At 49.5% G+C, this 19437-nt stretch overlaps 1 long non-coding RNA gene across 1 annotated transcript; it reads left to right on the top strand.

Annotated features, from left to right (window-relative positions):
* The first annotated feature begins 231 nt into the window (after window positions 1-231).
* LOC121271092 lies at window positions 232-17478 on the top strand. The gene is made up of 5 exons (XR_005941669.1): window positions 232-281; window positions 4174-4297; window positions 11463-11566; window positions 15397-15465; window positions 16198-17478. It is a non-coding gene; the product is annotated as an uncharacterized LOC121271092 (long non-coding RNA).
* Window positions 17479-19437: the final 1959 nt, after the last annotated feature.

Here is a 19437-nt window from a genome sequence, read left to right as displayed (position 1 = left end):
TTACTCCCCTTAATGTCCCCATTAGCACATTCCTTCAATAATATCACCACTGCCTCCAACCCTTTGTCCTTTTGTCTGTGACATCTCTGGCAATCTCTTCTTTGCCTCCACCTATCACCGGCCCCCTATCCAGCTCTACCTGTCCCACGTACCCCCACCCCACCAGCTTCTATTGCACCTCATGTCTATATTTCCTCAGTTCTGTTGAAGAGCCATACGGACTCGGAACGTTAACTGTATTCCCCGCCGCAGATGCCGTCAGACATCCTGTGTTTTTCCAGGTATTTCTGTTTTTGTTTGAGTTATTTAAAGTGGGAGCGGCCAAATGGGAACTTCAGCAGATTCTCCACCGTCCACCCCATTGGCTGGAATACAAAGACCAGTGGCTATAACACACGGGAATTCTGGATCACGTCACTAGTGTCCTGATTTTGATGTTTTACTGATTTCAATTCCATCCCGTTATTGTTAATCCTCACGGATTTTATTTCTCTCGCTCCGGGATTGTGTTTCTAACCCGTTCCTCCCTCCCCTGTTGTTCCCCCCTGTCCCTGACTCTGTGCGGATCCCTCTCTCGGGGAATGGATGGAAAGGAGCTGCAGATACTGTCAGTGTCTCACACCCGGGGGGGAGGGAGGTGGATCCGGGGGGAAACTTTCCTTTATCTTCACTGGGATTCAACTCTTTATCCAGGGTAGGGGGGGAGGGTTGGTTGAAATAGATGGAAAAGGAGCTGCGTGTCCCTCGGTGAAAACCGGATCGGGAACCGGGAGCTGTGGGAGAGGGAGTGTCTGCTGTAACACAGGGTAACTATGTTTTCTTGTGGCAGAGACACAACTTACAGAAACTACTGCTGCAGCTGGTCAATGTTGTTGCTGCTGTTTCAGGTAAGTGCTGTGACTGCTGGAACATTTCAGCAGTGATCAAAGGGTGGGGGAATCAGGAATTCATCTTGCTTTAAGGAGCTGTGTGTACTGCAAGTGGGGCCATTGAGGGAGTGGACACAGTGGGTTCGCGCCAACACCATCATGATCAGGAGAGCTGAAAGGGAGGCAGCTGATGTCTTTGGATTGACCCCTGGGATGTGAACTGTGGGATGTGGACACTGAGCAATTCTCAGTGACACTGGGATGGCTGACTGGGATCCAATGGGCCTGGGATGGGGTCCTGAGCACTGGGACCAGGAGTCTGGGACATTACTGGGATCAAATAGAACTGGGAATTGTTTTGGAGTCGGGCCATCAGGTCTGGGGACTGGGCTTTGGGTCCTAGGAGGGGACAGAGTCTGGCCATATTGGGGGCAGGAGCAAGGTCTGACACGTTAGCGGTGGAGGGAGATGAGGGTCCACACTGCTTCGACCCCTTTCAGACAATCAGGTGCTGCCTCACCCCCCACACTGTGCACTCGTCCGTCACTGTCCCCTGAACCTGTCCAAAACACTTTCCACCTCCTCGGGAACCCCCTCCCTTGCCCGTTCCTTTCTTTACATTTCAGGGTCAGTTTTCTGCTCCTGAGCTCCATCTCACATTGTGCACCCCCAGTCTGTGATTTTTCTCCCAAGGCGGGGTGACCAGTTCTGTTGAAGGGTCATGAGGACTCGAAACATCAACTCTTTTCTTCTCCACCGATGCTGCCAGGCCTGCTGAGTTTTTCCAGGTAATTCTGTTTTTGTTTGGGAGGTGACCAATATCCTGATATGTTCTCCATTTGTCCACATGCTGGGAGAACACATGATTCAAAGTGCTGTCTAGCTGCTCTGTGCTTACAAATCTCCAGCTGGTTTTAGTTGAAGACCCTTAATGCCTGAACTTTAACCTTCCCACAGAAATGAAAGCAGTGAGTTACTGATAAGTGCTTCTTGTAAATCGAACATCACAGTGTAACCATGTGAAGCTTGGGTGTAATGTACCAGCAGGGAGGTTATATCTGTGGATAAATACTTCCAACCTTTTCCAGGTGACTCGCCTGTCCCAGTTGCTGGGTTCCTTGGGGAGCAGGTTGTGCTGCCCTGTACCTACAAATGCAATATCCCAGTCTCTGGTTTACTGGTAATCTGGGAGACATCCAAGAATGAAAATTTACAAAAGTTCATTGCTGGGAACGAAGACTTGACAGAACAACGTCCACAGTTCAGAAACAGAACAAACCTGTTCAAAGATCAACTGGAACAAGGCAACTGGTCAGTTCTGATCTCTGACCTCAGGAAATCTGATGACCAGAACCAGGATCAGTGTCAGGTTTACAAGCGGATAGCTGTAGCTTATGTAAGGGAGCAAACTGATAGCATCCATCCTTCTGTTTCAGGTATTCTGTATCTAATCTCTGAATGGGTTCGGTAGTTCAGCGGTTATGGTACTGGACTAGTAACCCAGAGGATAAGAGTTAAAATCCCACCATGGCAATTTCAGATTTTAAATTCAGTTCTTTATATACAAACCTGGAAATATCAATTTGGTCCCAATAACAGTGACCCTGAAGCTGTTGGATTGTTGTTAAATCCCAGGTACAGGTGCAGGACAGTCCCACCAGAGATGGGGGCACGGTGGTATACAGTCCAGAGGCAGTGGCGCTGGGAATCCTCAACTTTGTCTCTGAACCCCATGAAGTCTCACAGCTTCAGGTCAAACATGGGCCTGGAAACCTCCTGCTGATGATCAGCTACTGCCCTCCCTCAGCTGATGAATCAGTGCTCCTCCATGCTGAACACCACTTGGAGGAAGCAGTGAGAGTAGCGAGGACACAGAATATACTGAGTTATATCTGTGGATAAATACTTTCAATCTTTCCTGGTGACTCGCCTGTGCCAGTTTCTGGACTCCTTGGGGAACAGGTTGTGCTGCCCTGTACCTACAAAGGGAAAGTCCCAATCTCAGATTTACTGGTAGCCTGGGGGGATATCTGAGTGTGAAATTTCTCAATGGGAACGGTGAATTGACAGGGCAAGGCCCACGGTTCAGAACCAGAACAAACCTGTTCGGCGATCAACTGGAACAAGGTCAGTTCTAATCCCTGACCTCAGGAAGTCAGACCAGTGTCAGATTTACAAGAGAACAGATGCAGGGTTACACTGGGAGCACACTGATCACATCCATCTCTCTGTAAGAGGTGAGAGGTTTCTGTTTCAGGTGTTCTGTATTTAATCTCTGAGTTATGGGTTTGGTAGTGCAGTGATTATGTTACTAGACTAGTGATCCAGAGGCCTGGACTAATAATCCAGGCAGTGTGAGTTCAGACCCACTATGGCACTTTAATTAATAAACTGCATTTAAATTTAAAATCTGGGAAATATAAAGTTGGTCCCAATAAATATGACCCTGAAGCTGTTGGATTGTTGTAAAACCCTAACTGGTTCACGAATGTCCGTTTGGAGAAGGAAACCTGCCATCCTTACCCAGTCTGGTCTCTATGTGACTCCAGTCCCACACAAACCTGGTTGACTTTTAACTGTCCTCTGACTTGCTTGGCCACTTCAATCAGTTCGTATCAAATCATGAGACAAGAAAAAACAGAATAAAACTGAACGGATCACTGGTATAGAATCAGGGAACAACAAAGACCCACCCAGCCCAGTCAACTCTGCAAAGTACCTTCACTAACATCTGGGGACTAGTGTCCAAGTTGGGAGAGCTGTGTGACATAGTCATACTCACAAAATCAACCCTACATCTCAGACTCCTCTATCACCATCCCTGGACGTTTCCTGTCCTACCGGCAGCACAAACCCAACAGAGGTGTGGGCATAGTGCTATACAGTCGGGAGGGAGTGACCCCGGGAATCGTCAACGTTGAATTCAGTGGAGAGTCATATTGATCTGGGTACAAACAGGTGACCCATCCAACCTCATGGCATTCCCGGCCAATAACGTTATTTATTTACATGCTTGCTGTTGGCTTTAATTGAAGGGAGGCTGCTGCTGGTCAGTGCCCAGTTAACTCTATTGGAAAGCATGTACCGATCACGTTGTGGGTCAGTGTGTGCGTGCACAGAGCTGTGGGGTGGCCTGGTGTGTGTGCGATTGTTGGTATCTAACCTCCCACATCCCTCCAGGACTAGAATTAACCCAGGGATCTGTTTGTACTGGGGTTGATTCTGAAACACTCAGTGCTGAAGGTCTCTGCTGTTAGTTTTGTCAGTGTGTCCCAGTCTGCTAATGTCTTCATTCTGTCTCTAGGTCCTGTACTTTGTACGCAAGCACGGCTTGGATTTGGATTTGGAATTGGAGTTCCGGTTGGTTTTTTTTGTGGAGTTTTGCATTCTGGAATTGCGGTTTGCATATTCCAAAGGCAACAAAAATGGTGAGTTGAAGAATGTTTCATTGTTTCTATTTTAATCCTGTTTTTGTTTTATAATGTTCTCTTAAATGTTGCTGACATCTATAGCTATCTATTTCCTGAGCTGTGAGGATGCTTCAATCCACCCTATCACTGAGCAGCATTATTCATTCACTCTCAGCTTGTCATCCTGTAGCTGCTGAACATTCCCCATGGATTGAAAAGGAACAAATATTATCCCTCTGGGGGATCCAGTGGATGAGGAATATATTTGGAATTTCAGAAGGAATTTGATCAGGTGCCACACAGCAGGCTGTTCCACAAGATTAGTGCTCACAATGTAACTGGTGCTGAATCATCAGTTATTCACAGTCTAGATCTATGACTGAGGTGAGGGGATGGAGTGTAATATGTCCAATTTTGCTGATGATACAAAGCTCATTGGGAAAGTAAACTGAGGAGGATACAAAGAGGCTGCAAAGAGATATAGGCCGTTGAAGGAATTGGACAAAAATGGAGGCAGATGGAGTATAATGTGGGAATTGTGAATTTTGTTTGGAAAACGGAAAAATAGAATATTTTTACGAGGCGAGAGATCAGTAAAAGACATTTGGAGGGATCAAGTTAACATGCGGATGATTTGGAAGGTAAATAGGATGTTAGCCTTTATTGTAAGGGTTTCGAGTAGAAGAGCGAGGAAGTCTTGCTGAAGTTTATATAAGGCATAGATAGGACCAAACTTGGAGTACTGTGTATAGTTTTGGTCTGCTTATCCAAGGCAGGTTGTATGTGCCTTGGGAGTGTAACAAAGGTTCACCGGACTCAATCCTGTGATCAATGGTGCCCGGCAAGCTGCGGACTTGGGTACTGATACCCGGTGAGCTGCAGACTTGGGTACCGGTGCCCGGTGAGCTGTGGACTTGGGTACTGATACCCGGCAAGCTGCAGACTTGGGTACCGGTGCCCGGCGAGCTGTGGACTTGGGTACTGATACCTGGCAAGCTGCGGACCTGGGTACCGGTGCCCTGTGAGCTGCGGACTTGGGTACTGATGCCCAGTGAGCTTTGGACTTGGCTGCTGGTGCCCTGCGAGTTGCGGACTTGGGTACCGGTGCCCGGCGAGCTGCGCACTCTGGCACCGGTGCCCGGCGAGCTGCGGACTCTGGCACCGGTGCCCGGCGAGCTGCGGACTCTGGCACCGGTGCCCGGCGAGCTGCGGACTCTGACACCGGTGCCCGGCGAGCTGCGGACTCGGGCACCGGTGCCTGGCGAGCTGCGGACTCGGGCACCGGTGCCCGGCGAGCTGCGGACTCGGGCACCGGTGCCCGGCGAGCTGCGGACTCGGGCACCGGTGCCCGGCGAGCTGCGGACTCGGGCACCGGTGCCCGGCGAGCTGCGGACTCGGGCACCGGTGCCCGGCGAGCTGCGGACTCGGGCACCGGTGCCCGGCGAGCTGCGGACTCTGACACCGGTGCCCGGCGAGCTGCGGACTCGGGCACCGGTGCCTGGCGAGCTGCGGACTCGGGCACCGGTGCCCGGCGAGCTGCGGACTCGGGCACCGGTGCCCGGCGAGCTGCGGACTCGGGCACCGGTGCCCGGCGAGCTGCGGACTCGGGCACCGGTGCCCGGCGAGCTGCGGACTCGGGCACCGGTGCCCGGCGAGCTGCGGACTCGGGCACCGGTGCCCGGCGAGCTGCGGACTCGGGCACCGGTGCCCGGCGAGCTGCGGACTCGGGCACCGGTGCCCGGCGAGCTGCGGACTCGGGTACTGACACCCGGTGAGCTGCGGACTCGGGTACCGGTGCCCGGCGAGCTGCGGACTCGGGTACTGACACCCGGTGAGCTGCGGACTCGGGTACCGGTGCCCGGCAAGCTTCGGACTTGGGTACTGATACCCGGTGAGCTGTGGACTTGGGTACCGGTGCCCGGCGAGCTTCGGACTTGGGTACTGATAACCGGTGAGCTGCAAGTTGCGGACTTGGGTACTGATGCCCAGTGAACTGCGGACTTGGGTACCGGTGCCCGGCTAGCTGCGGACTTCGGTACTGATGCCCGGTAAGCTTCGGACTTGGGTACTGATACCCGGTGAGCTGCGGACTTGGGTACCGGTACCCGGCGAGCTGCGACCTCGGGCACTGGTGCCTGGTGGCTGGCTCTCTGCCCGTCCTTGGGACAGCGCAGAGACTGGGTCCCACTTTCCAGGCTGTAACTCCAGGGTGGGAAGCCAGATCGGCTCACTTTAAACAGCAGGTGGAAGGGCTGTGGGAGCTGCAGAGCCCGGTGTCAATGCCCCATCACTGGCTCTCTCTCGAGCTGTGCAGAGACCGAGTGCTGCTTATCTGGGCCGGACGATCGGATCAGCTTGCTCAAGTGGTGAGTACAACTGCAGACTGAGCTGCGCAGTGCGGTGCCAGTGCCCTGCCTCTGGTTGTCTGCCCGGCTGCAGGATGGCACAGAGACTAAGTACCACTTTCCATGCCATAACTCCGGGATGGACAGTGGGATTGACACATGGTCAACAGCTGCTTGTGGGGCTTTTCTTATGAGGAGAGGTCGAGTAGGATGGGCCTGTACTCGTTGGAATTTAGAAGAATGGGAGGCGACCTTATTTGAACATATAAGATTCTTAAGGGTAAAAACAAAAAAACTGCGGATGCTGGAAATCCAAAACAAAAACAGAATTACCTGGAAAAACTCAGCAGGTCTGGCAGCATCGGCGGAGAAGAAAAGAGTTGACGTTTCGAGTCCTCATGACCCTTCGACAGAACTTGAGTTCGAGTCCAGGAAAGAGCTGAAATATAAGCTGGTTTAAGGTGTGTGTGTGGGGGGCGGAGAGATAGAGAGACAGAGAGGTGGGGGGGGGGGGTGTGGTTGTAGGGACAAACAAGCAGTGATAGAAGCAGATCATCAAAAGATGTCAACGACAATAGTACAATAGAACACATAGGTGTTAAAGTTAAAGTTGGTGATATTATCTAAACAAATGTGCTAATTAAGAATGGATGGTAGGGCACTCAAGGTATAGCTCTAGTGGGGTTTTTTTTATAATGGAAATAGGTGGGAAAAGGAAAATCTTTATAATTTATTGGAAAAAAAAAGGAAGGGAGAAACAGAAAGGGGGTGAGGATGGGGGAGGGAGCTCACAACCTAAAGTTGTTGAATTCAATATTCAGTCCGGAAGGCTGTAAAGTCCCTGGTCGGAAGATGAGGTGTTGTTCCTCCAGTTTGCGTTGGGCTTCACTGGAACAATGCAGCAAGCCAAGGACAGACATGTGGGCAAGAGAGCAGGGTGGAGTGTTAAAATGGCAAGCGACAGGGAGGTTTGGGTCATTCTTGCGGACAGACCGCAGGTGTTCTGCAAAGCGGTCGCCCAGTTTACGTTTGGTCTCTCCAATGTAGAGGAGACCACATTGGGAGCAACGAATGCAGTAGACTAAGTTGGGGGAAATGCAAGTGAAATGCTGCTTCACTTGAAAGGAGTGTTTGGGTCCTTGGACGGTGAGGAGAGAGGAAGTGAAGGGGCAGGTGTTGCATCTTTTGCGTGGGCATGGGGTTGTGCCATAGGAGGGGGTTGAGGAGTAGGGGGTGATGGAGGAGTGGACCAGGGTGTCCCAGAGGGAGCGATCCCTACGGAATGCCGATAAGGGGGGTGAAGGGAAGATGTGTTTGGTGGTGGCATCATGCTGGAGTTGGCGGAAATGGCGGAGGATGATCCTTTGAATGCGGAGGCTGGTGGGATGATAAGTGAGGACAAGGGGGACCCTATCATGTTTTTCACGCCTTCTCCTCCCTCCCAGAAACATGATAGGGTCCCCCTATCCCCACCCCCACTAGAGCTATACCTTGAGTGTCCTACCATCCAGTCTTAACTAGCACATTCGTTTAGATAATATCACCAACTTTAACACCTATGTGTTCTTTTGTTCTATCGTTGGTGACATCTTTTGATGATCTGCTTCTATCACTGCTTGTTTGTCCCTACAACCACACCAACCCCCTCCACTTCTCTCCATCTCTCTCCGCCCCCCCCGCCCCACACACACCTTAAACCAGCTTATATTTCAACTCTTCTTGGACTCGAACTCAAGTTCTGTCGAAGGGTCATGAGGACTCGAAACGTCAACTCTTTTCTTCTCCGCCGATGCTGCCAGACCTGCTGAGTTTTTCCAGGTAATTCTGTTTTTGTTTAAGATTCTTAGGGGGCTTGACTGGGTAGAAGCAGTGAGGTTGTTTCCCCTTTTGGGAGAGTCTAGGACTAGAGGGTTTAATCTCAGAGCAAGGGGTCGGCCATTTAATACAGAGATGAGGAGGAATTTCTTCTCTGAGGGTAGTGAATCTGCAGAGGTCTGTGGAGGCTGGGTCGTTAAATATATTCAAGGCTGAGATAGATTTTTAGCCAGTAAGGGAATCAAGGCTTATGGGGAAAAGGTAGGAAAGTGGAGTTAAGGATTATCAGATCAGCCATGATCCCATTGAACAGCAGAGCAGACCTGATGGGCTGAATGGCCTATTTCTGCTCCTATGTCTAATGGCTTGGCCGGCTATGGAAAATGGTAGCTGTGCTCTGCCCACGGTGCATTGCCTGACCAGGCTAGAACCCAGAGACCGGAAAGCGGTATCGGTGAATCATTTTGGCGACCTGTGTCTGGACATTTTGCTGCGTCGGAAGGTGCTGGTGGGGCACAAGCGGCGTCAAACGGTGCCAAAACCAGGGGAGGCTCCCGGCAGCCGTCTGAATGCATCGGGACAAATGTCAAGAAACCCCACGGGAAACGAGGCTGCGGTTTGCCAGTAACAGAATTGCCTTGTCCCGCTGGCTCATTTCCCATCGATTTCAGTGGGATTTTTCACGCCTGTGGTCTGAAGTCTTTTCCTCCAGAACCACATGTGTGATCCTGGTCAGGCTCGTTGGAAAGAGCAGAGCCCCCAGCGGGACTATATTGGGTTACCGACACCAACCGAGCCCGGGAAAATGGTGAAACCTGCCGATGAACACTGGGCCTCCTGCACCCACCTCCTGCAATGTTGGATTGAGGCGCAGTCACCGACCAGATACGAGGCTTTTCCTGCTACAGAGAACGGCAGCTGTGCCCCGCCAGCCGAGCTACAGCCCAGACAACCAGAAGCCGGTTTTCGGTGAATAATTTCAGCGTGCTGTGCCCGAACACTTCGCTGCACAGGAGGCTGCTAGACAGCCAAGCAGGCAGTTTAACATCTCAGCTGAAAGACAGCACTTCCAACAGTTCAGCACTCACTCACCCACTCATTTTGGTATCTCCCCCTCTTCCCCCCTCACTCCCCTGTCGTTTGGGGGACTTCGTGCCACAAGGGTTTGATTGTAAATCTGCCGCTGTTCATCCTTGAATTTATTCAGAACTGAGATAGTCAGATTTTAACATTCTCACCCTTTTATCAAACATTCCGTGGCCTCACCCCTCCCCATGTGTAACCTCCTTCAGCCCCACAACCCTCCGATCTCTGCACTCCTCCAATTCCGGTGTCTTCAGAATACCTGATTTTCCATCGCTACATCATTGGTGGCTCAGCCTTTAGCTGCCTGGGCCTGAACTCTGGAATTCCCTCCCTCAACCTCTGCCTGTCTGTGTCTGTCGCTCTATTCCTTACCTCCCAACAGCACCATTTGCTCCATAAAGCTGACCTCACTGCCTGAACCCTTGTGTAGCTCGGTGCCAAATTTTGTTGCATAAGCACTTAGGATATGTTCTGTTAAAGGTTCTATATAAATGCAAGTTGTTGTTGTTCAGTCTCCTCCTACACTTTTCAAACCACCGCCCTTTAATCAGGATATTAGATGATTCAGTCACTGGGAAGGCCATCTCAGATTCCCTTGTTTCACTCAATATCCACATCTCCGTGCTCACTGCCTGTCCCCACGTACACCCCTCACAGTGGGAGGAGGAACTATTGCAGGATTCTCTAACTTTATCCTCTAGCTCTCTCCCACTGTCGGTCAGCACAGCTCCTTTGGAGCATCCAGCTCTTGCCCATTGCTTCCCCTATGAGCCTCCTCTCCTCTACACTCTGTGCTCCATCACTGTGCAGCTCCTGTGACCCATTTTCCAGCTGCCATTGGCTCCCAGGATGTTGAATGTAATTTAATCGGTCTGTGCTCCTGAATGGCTCCTTTACATGCTTGTCCAAAGTGCTGGATTCTTTTAATGTCACCTGAACTCTGCTGGATTTTCTGTCCTAGGAAACAAAATAGACACCAGATCAATCAGAATGAAGCATCTTGCAGTGTCCCTTTGACAGAGGTGACCTGTTCAGGTGAAGGATGGGGCCTTGTGACAACAGCACCTGAGCATCAGGATGGAGCGGCTGGAGGACAAAACCTTCTGGGGAAGGGGACTGTCCAGCACTGAGTTTCCACTGCACTGAGCCTGGATCAGGGAGGGGAAAATCAGCCCAGTATTGTGGTTATCGAGTGATTCCTGGTGGAAAGACTGAGCTCAGGATTGAGATCAACAATCACTTCCCACTTTGCACCAACTGTTCTGACCAGAACAATCTCAGGAGGGACACTCCCAGGAGAACTATTATCCCTTTACTAGAAAAACTGTCTCAGTATTTCATTCTCTGCATTATCTTTCAGCATTCCTGTTACAGACCGTGTCCAAACCCAGTCCCAGGAACAATACAGGACCATCTTTAGCTGTGTAACCCGTTGATCACTCCCTGTATGAGATGGTAACTTGCAAAATATCCTATTGATGAGTGAGTGGGAACGTCAGGCAGTTTCTGATGAATTTATTCACTTGTTCTCAGTGTGCCAGGGCCCCATTTATTGTCCACCTCTAGTTGAACCACTGCAGCCCCTGTAGTGATGGTGCTCCCACAGTAATGAACATGGGAAGAGGCTTCAGAAACTCACTCTGCAGCAGCATCCGCTAGGCAAAAACCAGCAACGACATTATTGTCAGCAAGTGTTTTACACCCAGAATTCAGATTCTATATGGTTCACAGATTGAAACTGTTTCTTGCCAGAAATGATGCAGATATATTCAGTATATTTTAATCTTGCCCTTTTTATATGCAGTTTTTACTCCAAACAATGAGTGGTCACATTTGACAAAGGATGTATAGAATTTCTAACGTAAACATTTTCTGTATGTGTCTATACATTTTTTAGGTATATTTGTTACTTTGCTACATGTTGTTTTTGATCCAAGGCCTGACTAAAGATAAACCGATGCTGAAATGAATGGATCTACAGTCTGATGTTTAATGACTCTGGTAGTCACTGCCCGAACAGAGGTGCTGCTGTCTGCAGGCAGTAAGTCTCCTGATGTGAGAAGTGAATGAGATTGGCTGAAGACTGGTGTCTGTGATTGTGGGATCTTCCGGAGGCCAGGAATGATCATCCAGTCAGCCCTTCTGGTGATTGGGGTGTTAGGGGAAGGGGAGGGAGGGAGTGTGTGAGTTCCCTTCACTTTCCTTGGGGGAGTAGGAATGGTTTTAGCATGAACAAACAGAGCAATTCAACTTCTTCAGGGGTGGAGACCCTTACACAGACACACAGAAAATACATGAACATGGAAATAGTATTCACACATCGAGATAGCAACTGAATAATGACAGGAATCCAGACCTGTTCCTGAACCTTGTCATGAAGAACGAGTTGCATTTTATAATGTTAAAGGTGTTATATAAACGTCCCACGTGCTTCACAAGAACATTATAAAAGAGAATTTGATACCAAGTCATATCTGGAGATATTAGGACAGAGGAAGAAAATGAGATCAGTTTTCCAGAGCTTGAGACCCAGACAGCTGAACTGCAGACACCTTACTTTCAAGTAAAAATGCTCTTTTAATATAAATGTAGTTACGTTGCATCCCCCCAAAACACAAATTCTCTTTGGCTGCCAGTTTCTCCTCCTGTCTCAACTTGTTCCCACCTTTAATTCCACTCACTCACTCCAAATCAAAGGTGTGAGCTATGAGCACCCACGTGGACACTAGCTCTGCCGGCCTTTTAGTAGGATATGTGGAACTTTCCTTGGTCCAGTCCTACTCGGGGCCCTATTCCCCCACCTCTTTTCCTGCTTCGTTTGGTGACGATGACAGGATTGGTGCTGCTTTAGACTCTCACCCTGAGCTGGAAAATTTCTTCAACTCTGCTTTCATTTTCCACCCTTTCCTCACTGTCACACAGTCCATTACCAACTCTTGCCTTCCTCAAATTCTCTGCCTCCGTTTCTGGGGATCTCCTAATCAAAGAATACTCACTAGAATCCCACAATGATACCATTTGCAAGTTCCTCCCACTTGGTAACATCTGCTCTGAATGTACAGCTGATCTTTTCCTTCAACTGATTCCCTGACTCTGTGGTTAGCAAGGGCCCCATCCCATTTCCTGCACTTACACTCTCAGCCCACCCCTGCCTCTGAAGGCCACATTAGGAGTCCCCTTGTCCTCACCTTCCACCACAACAGCCTGGAGTGGGGTTTGAACCCACAACCTTCAGACTCTGAGGTGAGAGTGTTACCCACTGAGTCATGGCTGATATGTAGATACCTGCAGCCCTCTGTTGGAGGGTCAGTACTGGGGGAGTGCTGCACTGTCAGAGGGTCAGTACTGAGGGAGTGCTGCACTGTCAGAGGGTCAGTACTGAGGGAGTGCTGCACTGTCAGAGGGTCGGTACTGAGGGAGTGCTGCACTGTCAGAGGGTCAGTACTGAGGGAGAGCCGCACTGTCGGAGGGTCAGTACTGAGGGAGTGTTGCACTGTCAGAGGGTCAGTGCTGAGGGAGTGCTGCACTGTCAGAGGGTCAGTACTGAGGGAGAGCTGCACTGTCGGTGAGTCAGTACTGAGGGAGTGCTGCGCTGTCAGAGGGTCAGTACTGAGGGAGAGCTGCACCGTCGGTGAGTCAGTACTGAGGGAGTGCTGCGCTGTCAGAGGGTCAGTACTGAGGGAGTGCTGCACTGTCAGAGGGTCAGTACTGAGGGAGAGCCGCACTGTCGGAGGGTCAGTACTGAGGGAGTGCTGCACTGTCAGAGGGTCAGTGCTGAGGGAGTGCTGCACTGTCAGAGGGTCAGTACTGAGGGAGAGCTGCACTGTCAGGGTCAGTTCTGAGGGAGTGCTGCACTGTCAGAGGGTCAGTACTGAGGGAGTGCTGCACTGTCAGAAGGTCAGTACTGAGGGAGTGCTGCACTGTCAGAAGGTCAGTACTGAGGGAGTGCTGCACTGTCAGAGGGTCAGTACTGAGGGAGTGCTGCACTGTCAGAGGGTCAGTACTGAGGGAGTGCTGCACTATCAGAGGGTCAGTACTGAGGGAGAGCCGCACTGTCGGATATGCTGTTTGGATGAAGCGTTAAACTGAAGCCCTGTCTGTTTTCTCAGAGAAATGAGAAAAATCCCAGGGCCACTATTTGGAAGTTAAGCAGGGGGAGTTTTCCCAGAGACCTGGGCCCAATATTTATCCCTAAACACACATCATTAAAAACAGATGATCTGCTTTTGTCCTGACCCAGCATTTGTGGGAGCTTGCTGTGCGCAAATTCATTGCCGGATTTCCTGCATTAGAATAGTTCAAAAGCACCTCAGTTCACTGTCAGTATCTTATTTTTTTTGTAAGTATTAAAGTATTTTGTTGGTTATAAATCACTTTGGGACATCCTGTGGCGTGAAAGGTGCTATATCAATGCAAATCTTGTTATCAAAGTTGCTCAGATGTCTCACTGTAATACCAGCCTTTGCTCACTTGGTGGCGCCATCAACTGACAGAACCCCTTTAATACAGGAACCAGACTCTGGGTTTATCTGACTGAAACCCTTTAATACAGGAACCAGACTCTGGATTTATCTGACTGACCCAATTTAATACAGGAACCAGACTCTGGGTTTATCTGACTGAATCCCTTTAGTACACGAACCAGACCACCACCAGCTTTGTGTACGGCTGCATCAAGCTGTGCGTAGACCCTCGGTATGCAAACACCAAGTGTCACTACGTGCTGAGGCTCTACCTGTCCCCGGTGTTGAGAAGGATGGGTCTGGCCACGCTGCCGCGGTCCAAGTAGTTGGACCGTGCCATTCCACCTGTCCCTGGTGGGGAAATTTATGCAGAGAAACACCTTTGACCACAAGTCCATCAGGCAGTGGTCGGCATATGACGTCCTTAAGGCCCTGTGGGAAAAGGAGAGGGTGGATCCTGTGGGATGGTTCCCCGCGCAGACTGTCAAAGTCATTTGACAGAATGCCTCATCGCCAGAACTTTCCAACAAGCACCAAGATGTAGCTTGGCTGGTGGTGCAAAAGGCCCTTTATCACCTCTAACACCATCCCTGGCTATGTCCTGTCATACCAGCAGGACAGACACACCAGAGGTGGGGGCACAGTGGTATACAGTCCGGAGGGAGTGGCCCTGGGAATTTTCAACTTTGTCTCTGAACCCCATGAAGTCTCACAGCTTCAGGTTAAACACAGGCCTGGAAACCTCCTGCTGATGATCAGTACTGCCCTCCCTCAGCTGATGAATCAGTAGTCTTCCACTTGAGGGAAGCACTGAAGGTAACAAGGACACAGAATGTACTGAGTGGGGACGTCACTGTCCATCACCAAGGGTGGAAGAGTAAAACCACCACTGACAGAGCCCTGAAGGACAGAGGTGTCAAACTGGGTGATGGAAGGAATTAACGGAGCTGTCAAGCTGCACTCACTCTCCAGAAACATGCTCCATCTGTCTCCAGATGTTGGGGTGCAGGAGATGGGGCCCATCGCACCTCTCCAGCAGCCTTTACAAGGCCCAGTGCACTTACCTTGAAAGTGTATCCCAGTAGACCCAGGATCCTGCAGGGATTCTCTCCACAGTGGGACGTAGGCTGCTGGGAATGATCCTGCTCAGGGTAACTCTGGAAAACTTCCATTCTACACACACACACACACACACACACACACACACACATCGCCCCCCCACCCACCCCACTGTTAGTGCAATCCTGTCGGATTTTTCACTCTGCCGACCCTGTTCCTGATCCTTCCCGATCAGTTTGATCCGAGTCTCATTCCTCCCAGGATGTGTTTCCCTAAAGCCCAACAGAGTCTTTGAACATTTCTGCAGTTTGTTTCACACACAATACTAAACACATGATGTTTTCTTTAGAGCGACCTCAAACACCTGTCCCGACCACGCCTGTACCAACCACACCTGTACCGACCATGCCTGTACCAGGTAAATCTGTTTCTAAACTACTGCATGTGTTTTCAGCTCTTACATTTGATCATGCTGCAGAGACAGGTAGTAACATTGGAAGGTTTGAAATGCTGCATGTTATTTAACCAAAGAATGATTTTGAGAGTGTGAATGATGTGGGTCACTGTTACCTGTAATTGGTCCTTAAACTACCTGGAATTGTTATTTCTGTTTCTGAGTCTCAACTTCCTGCCCCTCAGTTACAGAACAGATTCCTGCTTCCCACTAGCATTAATGTTTCTGGAATTGTTATGTGGAGGGTCTCGGTAGAATTTTAACTGCAGAGACTGACTGGACTCAGTGTAACACTGATCAAAGTCAGTGGAGAGTAATACTGACCTGGGTGTAAACCAGCATTCCACCCAATCCCCTGGCTTTCCCGATCTGCATATTATTTTAAAATTTCCGTTGTATTTCAGTGGGCTGTTGGGTTTAATTGAAGGGCCACTGCTGCTGGTCAATGTCCAGTTATCTCTATTCGAATTCATCACATTTTGGGACAGTGTGCGCGCGCAGGGAGCTATGAGGTGGCCTGGTGTGTGTGTGTGTGTGAGATTGTTGGTATCTAGCCTCCTACACTCCTCCAGGACTGGAATTAACCAGGGATTTGTTTGTACTGGGGATGGTTTTTAAGCATTAGGTGCTGAAGGTCTCTTCTGTTAGATTTGTTAGTGTGTCCCAGCTCTGTTAATGGCTTCATTCTGTCTCTAGATTCTGGACTCACTACTGGAGCAAGAGTGGGATTGGGAATCTGAATTCTTGTTTTTGCCGTTGCTATAATTACTGGTTTTCCGATCTGAAAGCGACAAAGATGGTGAGTTCTAGAATGTTCCACAGCTCCCGTGGCTAATTCTAGTTTTGTATTATTACATTTTAGTGTTGTGGAAATATTGTATACAGCGATACACTTCGAGCTGTGAGGGATGCTTCAGTGCTGCATTATTCAGTCACTTCCAGCTTGTTGTCACCCTCGAGCTGCTGAACTGACGGTGAAGAGCAACAATGTGCGGCTCCCTCTATCACACAGACACTCGCCAATTCTCTGTACCAAACAACTCACCAGCCGACACCTAAAATCCCCTTGGCCTCTCTCGTCTGACTTTTCTCCACCCTCTGATCCTTGCTCTGTTCCCCAGTCACTGATTCCATCAACCCCCCTGTCCACTGAGGCTGAACCAGAGCTGAATTTCCGACCCTATTTCCTCTCCATCACTAAGACTACCTCCCTCCAGCTCTGTGACATCCCCTGTCTCTGACCCTGTATCAGCTCATCTGCTGCTCAAACCCTGCAACATATCATTGTTACCACTCACATTGACTATTCCAATGCTCCCTGAGCCCGGATACCCATCATGGACCCTCTGTCAACTTTGGCTCATCGAAAACTCTGCTGCCCCATATCCTAACTTACTCCATGTCCTGTTCACCCACCACACCCTCTGCTCACTCACCTACATTTATCCCCCTCTTCAAATTCCTCTATGGCCTCAGCCCCTCCTTAACCCTTTTAACTCCTCCTTTCCCGACAGCCTTTGAGGTGCCTGTGCTCATCTATCTGGCCTCCTGACCATCCCCGGACTTCCATCACTACACCTTTGGCGGCTGTGATGTCAGCTGCCTGGGCCCTGAGCTCTGGAATTCCCTCCCTAAACCTCTCCTTTTCAGACCCTCTTTAAAACTGCTTGGGGGCAGCCACCTCAAAACTGCAATGGGGAGAGGTCGCTGTCTGAGACCTTTCAGCCAGAGTGCACCAAGGGTCTGGGAATTGTATAGACCCCTGGGGCTATATGACTCACATGGAATGTACACAGTGAATACTAAATGTGTCATAATTCTACTGAACCACCTCAGAGTGACATGATGTATGTCGATAACTTGAATAGCTTTGCACTGTCTGACTCTCTGTCGTGACCATATTGAAATGTCTGTGATATTGATTCTATTGAAAGACCTCATGACCCATGTGGAAAACTGGAACATGATTGCACTTCTTGTGATGGCTATTTTGAAATGTCTTGTGATGTTCTTTCAGATATTTTATGAATAAAGTATATTGTTCCAAAAAAAAATGTTGGATTTTATCACTCCAAAATGAAGACAAAACAGGTCTGTGGGCCTGGATTTTTAATTTCATACGTTCCCCAGTTGGAGGGGATTCTGATTCGACAGGCAACCCTCTGAGAGAAAGATTTCTCATTTCTGTCTTAAATGGGCAACCTCGTATTTTTAATCCATTAGCCCCTAGTTCTAGATTCTCCCACCAGAGGAAATATCCTCTGCACATCCACCCCGTCGAGACCCCTCAGGATCTTATTTGTTTCAATCAAGTTACCTCTTACCCTTCGAGTCTGTCCAACCCGCCCATTCCAGGTATTGGTCTGGGAAACCTTCTCTGAACTACTTCCAATACATTTACATCCTTCCTTAAATAAGGAGACCGCTCGGTGCTTCCTTGGGGAGATTCGTAGTTCAGGATTGAAATCAGAATCACTTCCCACTGACCATGAGTCCTTGTCACCAACTTGTCATCAGTGAGTCTGAGATGATAGTTTCAAAATGTCAAAATCGACAGGAGATCAGAAGGAATTGACCAATTTGGTATTTTCGGGACATTTATTTATTCTACTGAATAAGTTCAATAATGTATTGGTACTTACTGACAATTATATTTTGCACACTATTAAGTTTATACAAAGGTTCTCTGCCTTCCATGATCTTTACTGTCATCAGTGTAGAACATGATCTTGGAGAAGTTCCCAGTGCAGCTGCAGTTGGTGGCTTTGGTGGTCAGGACTCTCACTGGATGAACACCCTGTGTCACCAGCTGTTCTCCTTTGGGGATTCAGGTCAATTCTTCCGCAGGACCTCCACCCCTGGAATTGGGGAGAGATTGGCGACTTCCCTCCACCCAGAAGCTGAACTGGGCCAGCCATAGAAACACTGTGGCTACAAGAGCAGGTCACACGCTGGGAATCCTGCGGCAAGTAACTCACCTCCTGACTGCCCAAAGTCTCTCCACCATCTACAAGGCACAAGTTAGAAGTGTGATGGAATACTCTCCACTTGCCCTGGATGAGTGTAGCTCCAACAACACTCAAGAAGCTCGACACCATCCAGGACAAAGCAGCCGCTTGATTGGCACCCCATCCACCAACATTCACTCCCTCCACCACCGACGCACAGTAGCAGCAGTGTGTGTACCATCTACAAGATGCACTGCAGGAACTCAACAAGGCTCCTTCGACAGCACCTTCCAAACCCATGACCACTACCATCTAGAAGGACAAGGGCAGCAGACACATGGGAACACCACCACCTGGAAGTTCCCCTCCAAACCACTCACCATCCTAACTTGGAAATATATCAGCCATTCCTTCACTGTCGCTGGGTCAAAATCCTGGAACTCCCTCCCTCACAGCACCATGGGTGTACCTGCACCACATGGACTGCAGCGGCTCAAGAAGGCAGCTCACCACCACCTTCTCAAGGGGCAATTAGGGACGGGCAATAAATGCTGGCCCAGCCAATGACGCCCACATCTTGTGAATGAATAAAATAAAAACCACTACCCTGCCCCATCCCAGCAAGTGACCAGAATTGCTTCATGAAAGTCCCAAAGTGCCTCAGCCAGTGAACACACGGAGGTGTCCAAAAGGAGGAAATCAGTATTCCGATCTTTACAAAAACTCACAGCACCCTGTGAATGTTGTTTGAACGTAGTGGTTTAATTTATTTTACACACAGAACAGGGCAAAGCAGGTGAATGAGACATTCAGAATTGGCCATTTAACTCACACTTAACTGACGGTCAATAAATACTGAGTTTTATAAAAGTTTCTCCCATTCACCAATTGGGGAGCAGTTACACTGTGTTGGTCCACTGTGATATTTCTCTAACATCTGTAAAGACTTGGAGAGACATGAACTGGGTGAGGGCCTAGGTGAGGGGCT

This window comes from Carcharodon carcharias, chromosome 29, assembly GCF_017639515.1.
Source record: "Carcharodon carcharias isolate sCarCar2 chromosome 29, sCarCar2.pri, whole genome shotgun sequence".
NCBI classification, from domain to species: domain Eukaryota; kingdom Metazoa; phylum Chordata; class Chondrichthyes; order Lamniformes; family Lamnidae; genus Carcharodon; species Carcharodon carcharias.
Note: the sequence above shows the minus strand (reverse complement) of the source record. Positions and strands in the feature narration are given on the sequence as shown.